The sequence below is a fragment of the Pogoniulus pusillus genome, chromosome 29, assembly GCF_015220805.1.
Source record: "Pogoniulus pusillus isolate bPogPus1 chromosome 29, bPogPus1.pri, whole genome shotgun sequence".
Lineage (NCBI taxonomy): Eukaryota > Metazoa > Chordata > Aves > Piciformes > Lybiidae > Pogoniulus > Pogoniulus pusillus.
Window position 1 is genome coordinate 15,926,542 of NC_087292.1, and position 6,467 is coordinate 15,933,008.

Here is a 6,467-nt window from a genome sequence, read left to right on the forward strand (position 1 = left end):
TTCTCACTGGCACTTGAGTCTGGAAAGTAAAGATGCAGAGGGAAAGATCAAAGCTGCCTGAATAGCTTTTAATTAGGAGCCTCAATTGCTCTATTTTCTCTGCAGAAACTATCCCAATTATCTAACAAAGCTCCTCCAGTGGAATCAGACACCAGCCCCAGCTTCAAGGGCTGCTTTAGTGGCTATTTTCCCTTCTCACAAAGAGGAATATCTGGTATCTAGAGAAAAAACAGGCACTCCCAGCAGGGCCTCCAGCCAAGCCTGATGCTCACTGGATGCACTGAGAGGCATTGCAAAGCTTCCCCCACTAGGAAGTGAGCAACTGCAGCTCACGGTGGTGTCCCCCCCATGGTGTCCCCCCCATGGTGTCCCCTCACTGGGCAGGAGTTGGGTCTCTGGATGCTGCCACTAAGGCATCCCAGATGAGAAGGAGGAAATCCTGGAGAGGGGGAATAGAAACTGTAATGTGAGAGCAAGAGCTTCAAGAATGGGTCAAGAATGGGAACACCTTCCTGAGGTGTTCGAGGTGAGCAGTTGGACTTGGTGAGCTCAAAGGTCTCTTCCAGCCTCAGCAGTTCCATGGTTGTGTGATTCTATTCCTGTGTCTCTCACCAGGACTTCTTGCCATAGACCATAGCCTCTACTCTGCCCTGGGGGGACCTCATCTTGAGGACTGCCCTCAATTTTGGGCTCCCCAGTTGAAGAGGGACAGAGATCTGCTGCAGGTCCAGTGGAGGGCTGTGAGGATGCTGAGGGGACTGGAGCACTGCCTGATGAGGAGAGGCTGAGGGACCTGAGGCTGCTTAGTCTGGAGAAGAGAAGACTGAGAGGATCTAAGGAATATTTCTCAATATCTGAGGGCTGGGGGTCAGGAGGGGGGGACAGGCTCTGCTCACTGCTGCCTGGGCTAGGACAAGCAGCAATGGATGGAAGCTGCAGCACAGGAGGTTGCAGCTCAACACAAGGGGGAACTTCTTGCCTGGAAGGGTCCCAGAGCCCTGGCACAGGCTGCCCAGAGAGGCTGTGGAGTCTCCTTCTCTGGAGCCCTTCAGGGCCTGTCTGGATGTGTTGCTGTGTGCCCTGAGCTAGATTGTGTGGTCCTGCTCTGGCAGGGGGCCTGGACTGGATGGTGTCTTTGGGTCCCTTCCAACCCCTGACATCCTGTGAGCCTGTGTTACACTGGGTTGGGTTGGAAGGGACCTTTAAGATCATCCAGTCCCAACCTCCACCTCATAGGCAAGGATGCTTCCTCCTGGACCAGGTCACTCAAGGCCTCATCCAGCCTGGCTCTGAATGCTTCCAGGTTACTCTCCTACTTCATCTCCTGTCACCTCCTCTTGTTCTACCACTTGCCCTGCACAGCTCATGCCTGAAGAATGAGCCACACTGGGAGCTCCTGAGGTCCAACTTCTCCTCTGCACAGAACTCTCTAAGGCAGCTGAAGGAGGAAAACAGAGAAATCAGGATTCAGTTTCATAAACTTCACCCTCAAATGAGATCAGAGGCTGGTAATTAATAAAGTCACATTTCAATGCAATGAAAACCCTCCCCTGAGACCCAGCCTGCTGCTGCCTCACGGTGATGGAAACACTGCAGATGTAATTACACTGCTCGGAGCTCTGCGATGGAGGCAGCAGACTCCTCCCTGAAGAGCTCTTTCCCTCCAAGCTGACCAGGAGATGAGGACATGAGGCTGATAGCCACCATTTGAATGGTAGAGAGGGTCTCCCCCTCAGCCTCCTTCTCTCCATGCTGAACACCTCCATTCCCCTCAGCTGCTCCTCACCACCTCTGCTCTCCAGACCCTTGCTACCCTGTGCAGAAACCTTAGCCAAGGGGTTGAATTTGATCCCAGCTGGTGCTGGGACCCCAGAGAGCACCCAGTGATTTTTGAGGTCACTGAAGCAGGCTCTTTGTGTGTAGCAAGAGAGGCAGGAGGCAAGGAAAGGGCTGCATATGTCCTCCAGCACTACAGAGAGCCAACATCACTCTGTCACCACAGACAGCTGGGATTTCACTGCATTAAGGGAGGCAGAGAGGGAGAGCAAAGTCAGTTTGCATGGTTGATTAGCATCATGGTTGCCAAGATACATAACCATGTTGCTCTGCTTATTGATTATTTTGTCCTGCCATGCAATTTATCCAGGCTTCAGGGGACTAAAATAAGGAGCAAAGGGACTATACAAGCCCTGGGGGCTCTTTGGCCCAAAGTGCTCCCATCCCAAGAGCAGTTTCTCTGCTTGGAAAGATCCTAAAATGCCACCTTGGCAAAGCAGACCTTAACACATCCAGCAGCAGATGGCTTAGTGTGCAGCTTCAAGCCAAATGGGCAAGAGGGCAGAGGGAAGTGGCCACTGTGGACCACTCAAAATGTGATTCAGCTCAGCTGTGGCCAAATAAAAGGGGGCTACAGATCTTCTAACACCACATCTTCATCCCACCAACACCTCAGTAACACCACATCTTCATCCCACCAACCCCTCAGTAACACCACATCTTCATCCCACCAGCACCTCAGTAACACCACATCCTCATCCCACCAACCCCTCAGTAACACCACATCTTCATCCCACCAGCCCCTCAGTAACACCACATCCTCATCCCACCAACCCCTCAGTAACACCACATCTTCATCCCACCAGCCCCTCAGTAACACCACATCTTCATCCCACCAGCACCTCAGTAACACCACATCTTCATCCCACCAGCCCCTCAGTAACACCACATCTTCATCCCACCAACCCCTCAGTAACACCACATCTTCATCCCACCAGCCCCTCAGTAACACCACATCTTCATCCCACCAACCCCTCAGTAACACCACATCCTCATCCCACCAGCACCTCAGTAACACCACATCTTCATCCCACCAACCCCTCAGTAACACCACATCTTCATCCCACCAGCCCCTCAGTAACACCACATCTTCATCCCACCAGCACCTCAGTAACACCACATCTTCATCCCACCAACCCCTCAGTAACACCACATCTTCATCCCACCAGCACCTCAGTGTCATACACCCACTGGCATCACACAGCAGATGCTCTGTTTTAGAGAGTTGTGGAATGGGTTGGAAAGGACTGTACAGGTCATCCAATTCCAACCCCTGCCATGGGCAAGGGCATCTCCTACCAGCCCAGGGTTGGGTTGGAAAGGACTGTACAGGTCATCCAATTCCAACCCCTGCCATGGGCAGGGACATCTCCCATCAGCCCAGGTTGCTCAAGGCCTCATCCAACCCAGCCTTGAACATTTCCTTATAGCCCAACTCAGTTCCTCATGCAACATAATCCCTCTTGGATTATGGGCTGATGTTGAAGCCTCAGGTCCACCTTCCACTTTCTCTCCTCACCACCTCACAAGCCCTTTTCACCATGGAGCTGAGACAACCCTCCTGCAACCCTCTCTCCTTCCCAGCTCAGCTTTGTGGTTCTCCTCAGCACAGGAGAAGGCCAAAGAGCAAGAGGTGGTCCTTTAGATAAGGCCTTGAAGGTCTGGAAGGTGAAGCTCAGGGCTGTGATATCAGCTGATGCTTCAGAGTCCCAGCGATGGAGCTCCCAGATTCATTTGGAATCACAGCCTGAAGCCATGAATGCACAATCAGGGCTGCAGCTCAGCATCTATCCAAGGGAGCTTCTCCCTGTTGAAGGAAGGAGACATTTGCCTGTGCATAAATACCCACCAAAATAGCTGGAGGAAAGCACAGGGAAAAGAGTGGGAAGGCAAACTGGGGCTTTCCTGGCAGTGCCTGCTCTGCTGCCAGTCTCAGTGCTTCAAGCACACAGCAAAGGCTGCTCCAGCTGCTTCTGGAGACTCTTTTCATTTGAACAAAGAGGTTATAGCTATGGAGAGCCCTCACCTTCATCACAGAATGCATGCCCTCAAAAGTCACCTTTGTCCAACACCCCTGAGTTAGCAAGGACATACAGAATCATAGAATCAGGCAGGGTTGGAAGGCACCACAAGGATCAGCCAGTCCCAACCCTGCCATGCCATGGGACACCTCACACTAGAGCAGGCTGCACACAGCCTCAGCCAGCCTGGCCTTGAACACCTCCCTGGGCAACCCATTCCAGCCTCTCACCACTCTCATGCTCAACAACTTCCTCCAAACATCCAGGCTGAATCTCCCCATCTCCAGCTTTGCTCCATTCCCCACAGTCCCATCCCTACCTGACAGCCTCAAAAGTCCCTCCCCAGCTTTTTTGGAGCCCCCTTCAGGTGCTGGAAGGCCACAAGAAGGTCACCTGGGAGCCTCCTCTGCTCCAGCCTGCACAGCCCCAACTCTTTCAGGCTGTGCTCACAGCAGAGCTGCTGCAGCCTCTGAGCATCCTCCTGGCCCTGCTCTGGACACTCTCCAGCATCTCCACATCCAACTGGACACCTTTAACTAGATCAGGTTGCTCAGTGCCCCATACAATTTTGACCTTGAATGCCTCTAGGGATGGGTCCTCCACCACCTCTCTGGGCAACCTGGTTCAGTATTTAATCACCCTGATGATGAAGAACTTCCTTTCAAAGCCCAACCTAAATCTACCCTGCTCCAGTTTCCAACAGAGCATTGGAGGGTGAGCAGCAGCCTGCTCCAGACACACTTCCCTGCCTAGCAATGGCATCCCAGAGGAGCCAGAGAAAGGGCAGAATCCTAGCACAGTTCTTTAAGGAGCTGGGGAGGGAAGGGGGGGGAAAGAGGGGAGGGAAGGGGGGGGAAAGAGGGGAGGGAGTTAAATAGTCCTCAGCCCTGGGCCCAGGCTTAGTGGGTGGGTGGTAGGGTGAGGGTGTAAATGCTTTCAGAGTTGGTGAAAAGCTCTTCTAGGAATTGGGCATGAGGAAGGTTCACTTCACCTGGGTGCTCACCTAAACCAACCAACCTCATTCTGACCTGCAGCTTGGGGAAGGATAATCCAGCACCTCCCTGAGAAGCACTTCCCATGGCATAAACCCATCAACATTTCAGTGAAGCTGCAGGCTCTGCACCTGCTTTCTGCTCCTAGAAGCTGTGGGCTGTGTTTGGGGAACACTGCTGGCCAGCCACCAGCAGCAGGGGCAGAGGACAGGAGATGGAGCAGCAGCAGAGCAAATCATCCTCCCAAAGATTTGCCCAGATGTGGCAATGCAATGAGCCAAGGTTGCTCCTCAGGAGACAGCTCAGCCTTGAGCTTGTCCATGCTTTGTCCTTCCCAGCAGTTGCCTCCAGCCAGCATCAGGGAGAGGGAAAAAAAAACCCAACACCAACCAACAAACCTCCCTGCAGTAATAAATCCTCTAATACTGAATAAAGCACTTTGGTTTCTGGCTTGGCTGTAAAAACTCACCCCTGGGTACTTCTAATTAACTGAACTAGGAAAGAAATAAAGATTTCAATGCTTTTCTCACCAATTTTCTTAACGTTTTTAAGAAGAAAACTGAAAACAGAAAGGATAAAGAGAAGAAGATGATCAGCACTGCTGAAGACAAAGCCCCTCCTGAGGTTTACCTGCCTGGGCAGGAGCATTGATCTCTGTGCAGGCAGAAGGAGCTGTCCTCATTGCATCCATCCCTTCTGGCTACAGAAGATTGCTTTGGTTTTCTTTTCGTGGCAGTTCTGTAATTCACACGACCTCAGCATGGTGAAGGGTTGGAAGGGAGCTCTGGAGATCAGCCACTCCAGCCCCACCTTGCTAAAGAAGAGCACCCACAGCAGCTCGCCCAAGAGCACAGGGGCCAGGAAGGGTTGGAAGCTCTCTAGAGGAGACTCCACAACCTCTCTGGGCAGCCTGCTCCAGGGCTCTGCATGCTCAAACCAAACAATTTCTCCTCCTGGTCAGATGGAACCTCCTGGCTTCCACTTTGTGCCTGTTGCTCCTTATCCTATGCACCACTGACAAGAGCCTGGCCCCATCCTCTTGCCCCTACCCTTTAGCTCTTACTGAGCATTGCTCAGATCCCCTTTGGGGCTGCTCTTCTGCAGGCTCTCAGCCTTTGCTCCTCACAGAGCTGCTCCAGGCCCCTCAGCAGCTCTGCAGCCTCTGCTGGACTCTCTCCAGCTGTTCTCTGCCTCTCTGGAACTGGGGAGCCCAGAGCTGGACCCAGTGCTCCAGATGTGGCCTCACTAGAGCAGAGTAGAGGAGGAATAGAACCTCCAAATGGAACCTCCTGGGCTGCAGTTTGTGCCTGCTGCCCCTTGTTCTGTCACTGGGCACCATTCTCTTGCCCCCTCACCCTTTGTTCTCTTACTGAGCTCTGGGAAGTTTCCCTCTCAGGCTGCTCTCCTCCAGGCTCTCAGCCTTTGCTCCTCACAGAGCTGCCCCAGGCAACTCAGTATCTGTGCAGCCTCTGCTGGACTCCCTCCAGTAGTTCCCTGTCTCTCTTGAGCTGGGGGGAGCCCAGACCTGGCCCCAGTACTCCAGATGTGGCAAAGAACTTTCCTTAGCCTCCTGGCCACCACCTCCTGGGTTCCAGCTTGTGCCTGTTGCCCTTTGTCC